Source organism: Lepidochelys olivacea (assembly GCF_965140295.1).
Source record: "Lepidochelys olivacea isolate rLepOli2 genome assembly, chromosome: 8".
Classification (NCBI taxonomy): domain Eukaryota; kingdom Metazoa; phylum Chordata; order Testudines; family Cheloniidae; genus Lepidochelys; species Lepidochelys olivacea.
Window position 1 is genome coordinate 54,034,670 of NC_140418.1, and position 15,084 is coordinate 54,049,753.

The window sequence follows — 15,084 nt, forward strand, 5'->3', positions numbered from 1 at the left end:
CAGGCAGGGAAGGAGCTCCATACAGCTTGTTCTTAGTGATCTGTGGAGCCCAGTCCTGATGTTTGAACAGAGTAAAACCTTTTGAGGACTGAGTTGTGGGGTGTTGAGAAGAGATGATCCAGGAAAGGCGCTTGCTTGCAAAGCAATTGGCAGAACCAAAGAGTTGGGAACCAGCTGCTTAACCCAAAGCACTTTCAGGCAAGCCTTGCAGGCAGCTTTTACAAACTGTTTTCCTTTGAAGAAAATCTTTCCTTTCAGGGACCCAGAGGAAGCCCAGGGCTGCCAGGCCCAGCTGGATCACCAGTGAGTAACCCATGGTATCACTACTTATTCTTGCTGGGAAACATGAGCAGGGTAGAGTCTGCGTCACTGAGGGTGGCTTCCTTGGCAGTGAAGCGATATGTGAATAAGTTCCGAAGCAGGAGCCTTGGAAAAACAGATTCAAGAGCTGATTATCAGGGTGCTTTCTCTAACAAAAGACTGATGTGAAGTCGGGTATCATTTAGGATTGGTGTCCCTGGTACTCCAAGACATGCCTCTCTGAACTAAGTCACTGCTACAAACAGTGTTTCTGTAAAGCATGTAGGGAAACCACAAGTGTGTCTCTGTTCTCACAAGGTGTTGCTGGTCCCAAAGCGTTTTAAAGGATCACTAGTCTGAAGGGAGGAAAGGAAAAGAATAGAAAGGTGGCACACAACTGAGCCCAGAGCTTTCTTATTCCACAGCACTTGGAGTCATGCAAATCACAGCATCAGTGAATGTCACATTTGGGAGTACAAATGCCGGAATTAGTGCACAGGTGGGTGGATCTGAGAACACACGTCTATTCTGAGTGTGAATCTAGGCACTGCAGTATGTGATCCCAAAGCGCTCAGAAGCTGGGAGTGCAAATGCCAGCAAAGTGCAATTGTGGAAGCTGCTCTCTGTTTCCAGACCTGGCAGTGGCAGAGCTGCATTTTGCAGCTGGCGGAGGTGATGGGTCATTTGGGCTGGAGAACAGGCATACCTTGCTCTCACCTGGAGCTAAGACCAGTGTTTAAACAATCATTAGGATTTAGGGATTTACTGTAACCCAGTTACTCCAGTCTGGAAATAGAATCATCTAATGCAAAAAATAAACAAATATTTATGATGGACAAGGTAAACCAAATGGAAGCCTGGGGAGGCTCTTAATACATTACACATTTATTTATATTAGGGCTGTCAAGTGATTAAACAAATTAATCGCACTGTTAAACAATAATAGAATACCATTTATTTAAATATTTCTGGATGTTTTCTACATTTTCAAATATATTGATTTCAATTACAACACCGAATATAAAGTGAACTGTGCTCACGTTACATTTTGTATTACAAATATTTGTACCATAAAAAACAAAAACAAAAGAAATCGTATTTTTCAATTCACCTAATACAAGTACTGTAATACAATCTCTTTATCATGAAAGTTGAACTTACAAGTGTAGAATTAGATACAAAAAAAAAAAAACTGCGTTCAAAAATAAAACAATGTAAAACTTTAGAGCCTACAAGTCCACTCAGTCTGACTTCTTGATCAGCCAATCGCTCAAACAAGTTTGTTTACATTTTCAGGAGATAATGCTGCCCAGTTCTTATTTATGTTACCTGAAAGTGAGAACAGGCGTTTGCATGGCACTGTTGTAGCCAGCATCACAAGATATTTATGTGCCAGATGCACTAAAGATTCATATGTCCCTTCATGCTTCAACCGCCATTCCCAGTTATACGTCCATGCTGATGACAGGTTCTGATCAATAACAATCCAAAGCAGTGTGGACTGACGCATGTTCATTTTCATTATCTGAGTCAGACGCCACCAGCAGAAGGTTGATTTTCTTTTTTGGTGGTTCGGGTTCTGTAGTTTCCTCATTTGGAGTGTTGCTCTTTTAAGACTTTTGAAAGCAAGCGCTGCACCTCGTCCCTCTCAGATTTTGGAAGACACTTCAGATTCTTAAACCTTGGGTCGAGAGCTGTAGCTATCTTTCGAAATCTCACTTTGGTACCACCTTTGCGTTTTGTCAAATCTACAGTGAAAGTGTTCTTAAAATGAATAACCTCATCTGAAACTGCTATAACATGAAATATATGGCAGAATGCTTGTAAAACAGAGCAGGGTACATAAAATTCTCTCCCAAGGAGTTCAGTCACAAATTTAATTAACACATTATTCTTTTAATGAGCATCATCAGCATGGAAGCATGTCTTCTGGAATGGTGGCCAAAGGATGAAGGGGCATACGAATGTTTAGCATATCTGGCACGGAAATACCTTGCAATGTCGGCTACAAAAGTGCCATGCAAATGCCTGGTCTTACTTTCTATTGATATTGTAAATAAGAAGAGGACAGCATTATCTCCTGTAAATGTAAACAAACTTGTTTGTCTTAGCAATTGGCTGAACAAGAAGTAGGACTGAGCGGACTTGTAGGCTCTGAAGTTTTACGTTGTTTTGTTTCTGAGTGCAGTTATGTAACAAAAATCTACATTTGTAAATTGCACTCTCACGACACAGATTACACTACAGTATTTGTATGAGGTGAATTGAAAAATACTATTTCTTTTGTTTATCTGTACAAATATTTGCACTGTGAATCAAGAATAATACACACTTTGATTTAAATTACAACACGGAATACTATATATATAAAAATGTGGAAAACATCCAAAATATTTAATAAATTTCAATTGGTATTCTGTTGTTTAACAGTGCGATTAATCACGATTAATTTTTTTGAGTTAATCGCGTGAGTTAACTGTGATTAATTGACAACCCTCATTTATATGGCCAGAACCTAATGCAAAGTAATAACAGGAAAACAGAACCAGGGGTTCTTCATACTAGGTATCCATTTTATGTAGCAGTGGGGGCTAAAATGAAACTATAGGGTACCTCTGTATTGAATCCTGTGGAAAAAGGAATAAATAGTGGAGACATAAAATGAAACCAGCATATTTTGACTTTCATTTTATATTCAAAAAAGCCAAATTCTGCCGCTTTGACAATGCAATCTGTTTTACCAGATCTTTGCCTGACAGCAGATGACAATTTTTTTCATTAGCAAAACATTTCTCTTTTCACAGAACTTCATGGGGGGAAAAGGACACTAAGGGCTCAGTCTCCCACTCCTGACTCAGGCAGACTTCCCTTCGGCTTTTGTTGAAGTTTGCCTGAAAAGGAAAGAAGTGCACGATCAAATGCAGTAACCGTGAAACTCTAGACATAATAGAAGCTTTGCTAAATTTGATTAAATTGGATGAAATTCCTCAATGAGAAATTGGCACAGCAGAAAACTGGAAGCTTCATCCAAGGTGTAATCATAGCCTTAAAATAGCACTAAGAGGGCTAATGGTGCCAGGCTAGCAACTAAAGTATATTACTAAATTGTGTTCTTTTAACCTGTTGTACTTATGGATATATTTCCCTTTTTCCCCGCAGAGATCTTATGAAGCCAAGGTAAGCAGTCTGCCAAAACCATTCCTGTATGTAACTTAACCATAAGTTATATTCCTTACAGTAGAGATCAAAGTTTGTTAGAATACTGATGAAGGCCAAATGCTAGAATTTGCAATACTTGGATTCCAGTCTGTAGTCTGGGATAAAACTTAAGGTGGGCAGAAGAATCCAGCTATCTGCTATTATGAGCCAGTCATGCCATTCCCACCTCCAGAACTTGTCCACCATATCCAGAGCTGATGACAATATTATGTGATCTGCCAGGCTAAGGCGGTTTGAGCACTGTCAGCAGAAAAAAACCTACTCCTCCAACTAGCTGCCATCCGCAAATCATCATACTATCTTGCTGTATGTCAGTTTCTTCCTTACCAATGTCTTCCCATTATTGTCTTCATATTTACTGCCAACCCCAACATCCTGCTTATCTCCAGCATCCTTAGTGCAGCCCCCATGGTGTTTGTTCTCATAGCTTACTGCTTTTTGCACTTCACTGCTCTGAAAATTTTTGCTTACTCATCTTTCACCCTCCTCCTCTTTTCACCACTACTCTGGCTATGGTACAGTGTACCACATAATCAGTTTAATATCTGATGCTCCCTCTCTTGGATGACTGCAGTGTGTCCCGCTATGCCAGGAGGATGGACTCGACCCAACAGGCCATTTTCTATTACTGAATCTTAATCCCTCTTCTCTCTTAGTATTATTTTCAGGACTCCCAGTAAATCTCTCTATCGTCATTTAAAAAAATTGTTGTTTTTTTCTGGCATCGTATCTTCTTCATTTGTATCATCGTCATCATCATCGCCAGAACAACATAACCTATCACTGTCCCTGCTGAAGCATCCTCTTAATGCATATAAAAACATATGCGCTTCTCCAGTTACTCAGCCACCATGTGTTTCATCTTCACCATAATTGTCATCACAAACTACAGAATTGCTTCAACTTCACCCTCAAAACTATCCTCCTCATGAAATTAATATCCTTATTCCCCACTGTCGCCAACAGCACCCACGCCCGCTTCATCTTCTCCTTTCGCTTCCTTCTTCCTGGCAGTATCTTTGACTGCTGATTGCAGAACGTCTCATTCTCCTTATCAAATTGCAGTTCATTCTGCAGGGGAAATGCACCCCCTCGTGCTACTTCCCAAATATTCTCCCAGCTCGCCCCCAAGTAAATGCAGTCATTCATATGTGAGCGTTGTCTTTGGACCAATCCCACAGGGCCAGAAAAATTTCTGAGGGGATCTAGGACCCAAGGGGCCTCAGGGACCTCCAGTGAGTGACACAGCAACCTCTTGATCCTTCCTCTAGTGATTCTAGGTACAGAAGGTGAACAACGTTTAGGATATCTTGATGTCAAGTGGAATAGGATTAAATCCTTCTGGCACCATTACACAGGGATGACCTACGTTTACCTCTTGATGTTTGCCTCCGTCAGTGAGCATGTCTGATGAGATTCTTTCAGCTCCACCATCCAGATCCTGATTGAATGAAACAAATGCAATACAGACTGGGAAAATCAGGATGCTCAAGTGAGTGTACAGGCAAGTCCAACATTTCCAAATGTTACTGTTCCTCCCTTCCTTTGGTAAGATGACTTTTACATACAGGAACTTATAACAACCAAGAGGCTTGGTCAAGATTCTTGAAAGTGACTAGTGGCTTCAGGAGACTCAATTTTGAAGTGCCTAGCTTTTGAGAGACCTTAAAGGGGCCTGATTTTCAGAAAGTGCTGAGCACCCACCCTCTGAGCTTAAGGTTTCTGTAAGACATCACAAGTTGGGAACCCAGATATACAGGCATCATTACTTTTGAAAATCTTCACCATTATTTATAACTATCTACAAGTATCTTAGGCCTGTGATAGCCTGACTTGTGCTAAGGAGCACTTTACATCATAAGTAGCCCCATCAAAATTAACAGAACTGCTTGTGGAGTTAAGGGTATCCCAATCTGTCCTTTAGCGATAGCGCCGAACACAAGAAATGGGAGACTAGAAAAGGCTTTATACAATACATACCCATGCCTACCTTAACAATAAGGATCAGAAATAAAATACTAAAGAAAAATATCAACAGAAAAGAATCAGTCCTAGAGTATCTCAGCACAGGTTTGTAGTTGTGGGTCATTCAGGGCTCAGCTGACTGAAGGAATGGGCCGATACTGCAGTGATGGTGCTACTGAAATGTAAATATCTATTAGAAGAAAAATCTTTTTCTTCCATTCCTCACACATTCCCTTACCAGCCCCCACAAAACTGCACATGCAATTTCATTTCCAAGCACAAATCGTGCACTTGAGTGCCCCGCAACCCAATCTGTGCATAAATACCACATGTGCAATTTTGCAGCTTCAAAAATCAGACTCTGCCTGAAAGTTTGGTCCTCTCTGGTCACGTTTGGATGTGACCTAAAGGCCCATACACCCCTGAATATATCAGCAGGGATTCAAAGTAGTTTCCTCAAATTTCAGAAGGCCTGAGCCTTGGTTCCACCATGACATTCCCTTTAACTGACCTTCTGAAATGTGTAGGTTTCTCTGTCATTTGAAGTGCAGTTCTATAACAGTTGAGTCTCTACATTTATTGGGTCCACATCTGCATCCCCAGCCATTAAATGGATTGTTTGTTGATGGAACAAAGTTATATCTACCTCCGTTAGATAATTTAATGGTCCTCATCATGTAGTATCTGAATAGCTCTCAATCTTCTAATGCATTTGGCATCACAACACCCATCTGAGGTAGGGAAGTAATCCCATTTTACAGATGGAGACCTGAGGCAGAGAAAGGCTGTGCGACCTTGGGCAAGGTCATAGAGGAAGTCTGTGATGAAGCAGGGAATGGAAACCAAGTCCTAGGCTATTACTCTAACCACTGGACCATTCTTCCTCTCCAAATCAGGCAGTGGCATCAGATTGCTGACCTATATTCTGAAGACAAGGTTTGGATCCTATATGGCCAGACACCAATCCCCATCTCTCTAAGTGCAGATTCTGGCTATGTCCATCCGCACCGTTCACTGTTTTAACATGCAGCCTTCTTTTCTTGGATATACAAGCTACACAACATCGAGATCTGAACCCCTGAAGGAGTCTTTCATGCAGGGTCCACCAGGACAATCTGAAAGACAGCAGCCATCCGGCAGGCATCAGGTACATTATCAGCATTACCAGCCTACTGCCTGGGTAATCGCTGCTGCAGCTGCTTATTGTAAAGAAATTGGGGAGTATCTCAATGGGAGCATCTAAAGTTTTTACCAGTTACCTTCAGAAATGTGAGCACAGAGCCCTAATGAAAGAAGGTTCTTATCAGACATGATCGTGTTTTTGAAGCTTCCTCTATTAGGTACAGAGGGAGGCTCTTTGACAGCCATATCTGTAAGCTATTTTAAGGTTTATCTCATTTAAATTAGGGGTGGGCAAACCTATAAAGTTTCAGAGCCAGGGCTGGATTTAGATAGACAACATCTTGAATGATTTCCTTGAAGTCTCTTCAGTCCTAGGTCTGCAGACTTGAACCAGAAGCCTCACTGAGATGGGATGTCTTGAACTTCAATAGTGTAATGCCTTTCCCCTTCCATTTAATAGTTTTAGAGATTCAAGAACAAGGGCATTTTTGCTGCATTGGTGACACGTGGTGAGAGCACACAGAATATCTGGGCTCAGAAGTGACCTTGGAAGCTTGCTCGTCTGGGGTCTTGCAGAGGTGTTGGTCTCACTCTCAGTGGAGGACCGTTAGTTTTTAATACAAGATACAAACATATGACAGGTTGGATAGGTTCTTAACTGCTTTTCTGTGAATAGCTAACACACCCTGAATCCCCATGCTCGGATGATGAATTTGAATCTGTTAAATCAGTGCTGATTGTATGCCAATGGAGAGTATAGCTCCATTGCAGTCAGTGGAGTTGTGTCCATTAACAGCAGATGAGGATCCTGGCTTTAGGGTGAAGGATAAAAAGCAGTAGCTGTGTTGTCTAACTATTACTCCTGGGGGAATTTTGTGCCACTCTGCATGCGCAGAATTCATGTCCCCTGCAGATTTCTTTGCTTCCCCGTAGAAAAATTAGCTTCTGACAGGGAAGCAAAGAGAAGCTGCAAGAGTGGTCCCTAGCAGTGCAGGTATATCATTTCAGGCACCCGGAGCAGTCAGAGGAGAGGTAAATCACGGCAGGGCTGGGGACACCTCACCCAGTGGCTCCTACCCTGCACCAGGATCAGCTGCTAGTTCTGGCTAAGTTGGAGGTGGGAGAGGATGGAACATCCTCTTCCTCTGCAAGGAGTGGCTGGGGTGTGTCAGACTCGCCTACCCCGAATGCAGGAAGCTCAGCATCCTCCTTTGCTTCCTATCCTTATCACTCCTCAGCCGCAGGAGGAGGAGTCACTGTACAGGGAGCTGCTCCCCTATCCGCCAAACCTCACTCTGTATATTCAGACACCCCCCCACAGCCTTCCATACCCATACCCATACCCCATCCCATTGAACCTCAACCCCTGCATCTGGAGCCCCCCTGCAACCAGACCCCCTGCCTCCAGACCCCCACCTCTGCACCCAGACCACCCCCGCACTGAGCTCCTTGCACTCAAACCCCATCCTGATGAGCCCCACCTCCCTGCACCACCCTGAGCCCCCACATCCAGACCCCCACCCCACTGACTGCCAACTAGCTGCACCCAGACGCCCACCCCACTGAGGGCCCCAACCACCTTCAGCTAGAAGCCCCTGTAGAGTCCCACAGCCCCTGCACCTGGAACTCCCTCAATGAGCCTCTGTGCATCCAGATCTCCCCCCCTGCCCCCACCACTGAGCTTCCTGCTCCCATATTGTCCCACACAGAATCCTCTCCCCCCACACCTGGCTCCCCCCACACTGAGCCCCTTCACACTTGGATGCTCCCTGGTTGAGCCTGCCTGCCCCACACCTGGTGCACCTGGCTCAGAGGGGTAGGGGCCCAGGGTATTTCTGGGGCAGGCTGAGGCCTTGTGCTGTGTCAGGGTCGGGTGTAGCCTCACCACTGAGTCTGTGTCCTGGGGGAAGGGAGGGGCTGCAGGGTGATCTCCCACCTTCATGCAGCCAGTGGCCTGTGCTCCCCACTGCCATGCTGGAGCCTCCACTTTTATTTATTGACAAATAAAACTTGCAGAATGTTGCAGAAATTTAAAATATTGTGCACAGAATTTTTAATATTGGTGCAGAATTCCCTTAGGAGTAAACTATGCTCCCCTACCTCCTTACACTCTTCTTGCCATCCCTTCATTCCTCTCTCACTCATTAAAATACCACTCATCTCTTTGGTCCTCTCTCCGCCCATCTACCCACCTTTCTATCCTTTGTACATCCCCCATTCAGCTCCTGCGTCTCAGCACCCCATCCTTGTATCCATTCACCCTTACCTATACATTGATATGTGTCTGGCTTCTTGTCCCCAGCGGTGACTCTTAATGTGACCATTGCAGGCTCAGCTCTGTCCAGCTGCATTTTCTCTGCCTGCAGAGTCCTGTCACCTTCCAGTGCCTCAGTTTACCATGCTGTGTATAACCCAGTCTGCACAATGGAAGCGTGCGTTCCTTCACCAGGACTACCTGACTGAGGGGAGACAACAGTGAAGAAATACGCTAGGTGCACCTCAGCTGTCCGGCTGCAAAGAAGGAATTGCAGGTAATCTCTAACAGCAGCCATATCTTGCAATAGCTTCCCTAAATTTCCCCCAGCTCAACTCCTTTGTAAATTTCACAATGCATTCAGGGTCTGGCCCCAAATCTGAGCTTTGGATTAGAAACTCAGACCCCCAAAAGAGTAGCAGGGATTGAGAGCACAAACAAGAGGAGGGAGGAATTTACAGTGGTATTGCTTACATGCCAAGAAGTAATTTTACGTACTGTTTTTACTACATCTGTAGTAGCAGGTAAAGCAGGGTAAAGTCTGTTAGAGAGCTTATTCCTTCACTCTCCCACTTTCCTGGTCCTTCTCGCATGAACAGAGAGCAACAATACCCGAAGTCCGAAGGTGCAAACAATTCAATGTTTATTGGGGTGAACTTCCAGCAAGCTTAAATACAAGTTCCTTTTTCCTTATTTTCGAATCCCAACTTACTTCCTGTTTGCCCCTAATTTATATAGTAATATTCTTAGCTATACCTTAACCAATCATTCTACTGACATTTAACTAACCAATCCTAACATATTGTAACATGATTATGTAACCAATTATATCCCACCACAATAATTAGTTTACACCCAGCAAAATTAATTATACAGCAGACAGGAACAATCACAGAACCAGACAGAGATTATACAGACAAACAACAGCAAAGTGGGAACTATAATGACAAAACAATACAGAAGTGAGGATTTCACATCCCAGCTATTGATAAGTGAGTTCTTGCCAGACAGGATGCTATCAAACTAAGTTTCCTTTTACATTTTCTAGGCACTTCCCTTTCTCTGGAGGTGATAGGAATACAATCCTGTCCTGATAGTGCCTGACAGCCCAATAGCACCTTATTTCAATGTGACTAGTTTGGAATGTGAGGATGTGACTGGTCGCTTCCCAGCTTATGGCTGCCTCTGCTGCTTAGCCAAAGGCCTTAGCTTAAGAACAGGGCCTCAGACTGTCACAGTAAGAGAAGGACCTTACACTGGCAGACAGTGATTTTGATTCTTTCTTTTATACCTCTATCACTAGCCAAGTGATAAGAATACACTTAAATTCTTAAAGTACAGGCCTTTACAGACAGGCCTGAATATCTATATCCTAACAAAGTCTATCTCCTCTACAAATACCAGAAGCAAATGCATAACCCTGCCTAACAAAAATTACTTGCTTTCCTAGATAAGGTGACTGGAAGTGGAATAACAACGATTTGGCTTATATAGGAACATGACTTGTAATATTGTACATTAGCAGTCTGTAGCAGTTGGGAGAGGGTGGGAAGGGTATGATACTGAATCTGCAGAAGAAAAGAAGATGCAGATTTGGAGCCAACACAGCAGAGAACTTTTGAGCACAAATGTTGCCCAGTAATTCTTGGGCAGGTCTCTGGGGCAGTTAAAAACCAGGGATAAGGAAGTGATTTTAAAGACGACCCATTTGGGATTTTGGTTCTTTATTCAGATGGTTGAACAGCCAAGACAACCACATGCTATTCTGGACCTTATCTGAAGATATAAGCTAAGCATGGTAAATAAAGAAGTAGCTGTAAGGGAGCCATCCAAAATGTTCTGGTCAATAATCCATAGATGTGTGAGGTATTTTTAATAGTGATTAAAGGAGAAAGAAGCAGCACAGAGGGTTTGGGGCATGATCCAAAGCCCTGTGAAGTCAGGAAGAGTCTTTCCATTGAATTCAATGGATCAGGCACTTTGTCCTTGAATACTGAGTGTCATGTTGTCAGGGTTCCTTCCCCACTCTGAACTCTAGGGTACAGATGTGGGGACCCGCATGAAAGACCCCCTAAGCTTATTCTTACCAGCTTAGGTTAAAAACTTCCCCAAGGTACAAACTTTGCCTTGTCCTTGAACAGTATGCTGCTACCACCAAGCATTTTAAACAAAGAACAGGGAAAGAGCCCACTTGGAGACATCTTCCTCCAAAATATCCCCCCAAGCCCTACACCCCCTTTCCTGGGGAAGGCTTGATAAGAATCCTCACCAATTTGTACAGGTGAACACAGACCCAAACCCTTGGATCTTAAGAACAATGAAAAATCAATCTGGTTCTTAAAATAAGAATTTTAATTAAAGAAAAGGTAAAAGAATCACCTCTGTAAAATCAGGATGGAAAATACTTTACAGGGTATTCAGATTCAAAATACAGAGGATCCCCCTCTGGGCAAAACCTTGAAGTTACAGAAAACAGGAATAAACCTCCCTCTTAACACAGGGAAAATTCACATAAAACAAAAGCTAAACTAATCCGCCTTGCCTGGCTTACCTATACTGGTTGCAATATTGGAGACTTGGATTAGGATGGGTTGGAGAAGATGGATTTCTGTCTGGCCTCTCTCAGTCCCAAGAGAGAACAAACATGTAAACAAAGAGCACAAACAAAAGCCTTTCGCCCCCAAGATTTGAAAGTATCTTGTTCTCTTATTGGTCCTTTGGGTCAGGTGCCAGCCAGGTTAGCTGAGCTTCTTAACCCTTTACAGGTAACAGGATGTTTCCTCGAGCCAGGAGGGATTTTATACCACTGTATACAGAAAGGTGGTGACCATTCCCTTTATATTTATGACAGATGTATTGTGAAATGGAAGCCCCTAAAGATTTTGATTAAAATACTGCATTATTTGAAGGACCTCTTGTAGGAAGCTGGGGAATATTAAAAGAACAGCTGGAGAAACTGGCTTCAGATGCCCTTTTCCCTATTTATACTTAATGGGGATAACATTTAATTGCTGTGTGATTCAATATGGTTATAAACAGTCACTTCCACAAGCAGCAAATCATAAGCAATGTGGGAAGGAACAGAACTCAAGGACTATTAAAAAAATAATAAGCCGATAAAAGCTAGTGGAACAATTAAAGGAGCAAAAAACCTGAATGTCAAACTGCAGAAGAAACTTCAATAACACCTCATGAAAACTGTTCCCACTTGAAATAGACAGAAGTTAAAAAGAATGAATGGGATAACAAAGACCAAGGATAAGAAAATGAGCGATTTAATCTGTCAAAGGGGATGCTTGCATAATGGCAAGCTTTAGAAAATAGACTTTGGTAGTTAGCAAAATGCATTTGGCCAGTATTTCAGGAGGCTATGGCTGTTTGTTACAGTGGCGTCGAGACCCCAGCCAAGATCAGAGCTCCATTTCACTCAGTGCTGTAAAAAAACCACCACCACCACAGGGTGTGGAAGAGTCCCTAAAGTGCTTACAGTTGTAAGCAGTGTCAGGATGAGCTCCACCCTGACATCTGGTGGTGAGGTGTGGCAAGTTGTGGAAAAGAACTTCAGGGGCTGATCTCATTTGCATAGGCACACCCACCCCGCCTAGAATGAGACCATAGCTGCCCAAATGGTCACTTTGGCTGCTGTGGGATCCCCAGTGTCTCTGTTATTGGGGCAGGAAGAATAAATTGTTATTACCCTGATTATGGGAACTGTGCTTGGAACTGTACGTGGCCTTTTGTTATGATGGAGGGATTCACCATCAACTAAGTAGCACTCGCTAGGCAAGGGTCATGGGTTCCAAAACTGTGTGAATGGAGAGAGGCTGGGGACAAGTATTAATACTTGGTGGCATGGGCCCCTTGGTGAGGGCCTTACATGCTGATTGCACTTCCTCCTCTCTCCACTGTGGAATATCAGAGCTAATTTTGGTTTCATTAGAAGTCTAGTTATAGGCTGCTGAGCTCACTTTGGGCTGACAGTGCACCAGCACTGGGGCTCCCCTACTATAAGCTGAATTCACCTAAGAGCTGAAATCACTGAGTGTTGTGTTAAGTAGTGGGGGAGCCTGAAGATATATTGTGGAGCAGTTTGCCGGACGGCTGGTGAAGCAGTTCGACACGGAGCAGTGTGTGGATGGCAGGAGCTGCTTGTGGGCCGTGGAGCTGAGTGAAGGAGTTCGTGGGGCGGCTGGCGGAGCGGAGCGCAGCTGAGCGAAGGAGTTTGTGGGGCGGCTGGCGGAGCGGAGCGCAGCTGAGCGAAGGAGTTCGTGGGGCGGCTGGCGGAGCGGAGTGCAGCTGAGCGAAGGAGTTTTGTGGGGCGGCTGGCGGAGCGGAGCGCCGCTATGGAGCTATGGGGCGGTCAGCTTCAGATCACGTAAGGTGCCTCTTACCCCCGTCCCATTTCCACCCAGGTTGGGAGGTAAAGCTCCGCCGATAAACTTTCGAACTCTGGGGCTGCCCTGACCAGGGACAGAGACTTTTGGGGCATTGGACTTTTGGGACTTTGGGTGATTTGGGGTTGCTGGACTCAAGAACCAAAGGGAAAAGGGCATGCCCCAATTTGCCTGGGGTGGGGTTGTTTTTGCTCATGGGTTGTGTTATGAATCCTGTTGGTGGTGTTTCCCCAACATAATGCCACATTGTTTCTCTCTGTTATTAAAAGACTTTTGCTACACTCAGACTATGTGCTTGCGAGAGGGGAAGTATTGCCTCTTGGAGGCGCCCAGCGGGGGTGGTATATATTTGTCCCAGGTCACTGGGTGGGGGCTCGAGCCGGTTTGCATTGTGTTATTGGAATGGAACCCCTAGATATTGAACCCGGCCCTTGTTGCTGCCAACTCTGACGGGCAGAAGGGTTACACAGTCAATAGGAGTTTAGCACATGGTGCCATTTTGTGCCTTTTGGAAATTTCTTCTTCCATGGACAAGTCCCCCAAATGATGGGACAGAGGAAGTGCTGTTCTCCTCATTTTGCAGATGGGGAATCGAGACACAGAGACTTCGGGAGTGTCTACTCTGTAACCAGGGTGCAACGGCAGCACATGTAGACGTACCCTAGCTAGCTCTACTACCGATAGCAGGGAAGCCGCAGCAGGATGCATTTCAGCACCAGTACCTGGGGTTGTGCGGCCAGGGCTTCCCCACTGTCAGCGCCGAAGCTAGTTCAATTTAAAGTAAAATCGGGTACCTCGACACATTCTGGAATTGCACCCTCTGCTCGCAACGCAGTGAATTGGGCCAAGGTCACACAGGGAATCTGTGGCAGAGCTCAGAAATGAACTCGGTTCTCTTGAGTCCCGGTCCAGAGTCTTAGGCTTCATTTTACTAATTAATTAAGGGACAATCCTGTGTGTGGCATCAGAACAGTTGCTGTAGCAGTGACTGTGAGATTAGAAATTCAGTGCTATAACTTCACTGTAAGAGTATCATTTTGTGCATGGGACCTTTCTGCTACAGCATTTTAGGGGCCTGGTACATTACTGCATAACTGCCGTCCTTGGTTGGTGTAACTCCACTGAGATCCACAGTCATTGCAATGGAGTTGAACCCTTGTCCACCTAATATCATCCCAGTGCCAGAGGGCAGGAGACTTCCTGGGATCTAGAAGTGAGTCTCAGCTGTCCTGCGCTGCTCAGTGTACCCCAAGCTCACAGTTGTAATAATCCGTACCTCGAAGGAGGTTGGAGTGCAGGGTCTGGCCTGGAGTTAGGGTGCGGAAGGGGGCTCAGGCCTGGGGCAGGGGGTTGGCATGTGGAGCGCTTACCTGGGGCAGTTCCTGTTTGGTGCGAGGGGTGCTGGTGGGGATGTGAGTGGGGGGGGGTGCAGGAGTCAGGGTGGGCTGGGGGTGTGGGGGGGCAGGGTGTATGGGGGGGTTACAGGAGTCAGGGAGAGCAGGGATTTGGAGGAGTGAGAGGGGTGCAGGAGTCATGGCTGGGAGTGTGAGGGGGGTGCAGGAGTCCGGGCAGGGGGTGTGGACTGGGGTCATAGGGGTGCTCTCACCCCCCTGCCCCACCGCTGCCCAGAGCGGCTCACGGCAGGGGGCTGAGTTGGGGGGGGGGGTATGTGTAGGGAGAGTGTTTGGGCCCTGGCTTTGCGCCGCCCTGCCTCCACCTCCTCCCCCAAGCGCACTGTGGCCCCGCTCCTTCCCCTTCCTCCCTCCCAAAGCGCCCTGAGTGCTGGCAAACAGCTGTTCAGTAGTGGTGGCAGCGCTGGAAGGGGGAGGG

At 45.2% G+C, this 15,084-nt stretch overlaps 1 long non-coding RNA gene across 2 annotated transcripts; it reads right to left on the reverse strand.

Moving 5' to 3' along the window:
• Window positions 1-3,047: 3,047 nt before the first annotated feature.
• LOC311525460 lies at window positions 3,048-12,248 on the reverse strand. 2 transcript variants are annotated; one of them, XR_014712780.1, is made up of 4 exons: window positions 11,412-12,248; window positions 8,873-9,065; window positions 4,895-4,960; window positions 3,048-3,191 (listed from the first exon to the last, which is right to left on the reverse strand). It is a non-coding gene; the product is annotated as an uncharacterized lncRNA (long non-coding RNA). The 2 variants fall into 2 exon arrangements; XR_014712779.1 differs by lacking the exon at window positions 8,873-9,065.
• Between the last annotated feature and the right edge of the window lie 2,836 nt (window positions 12,249-15,084).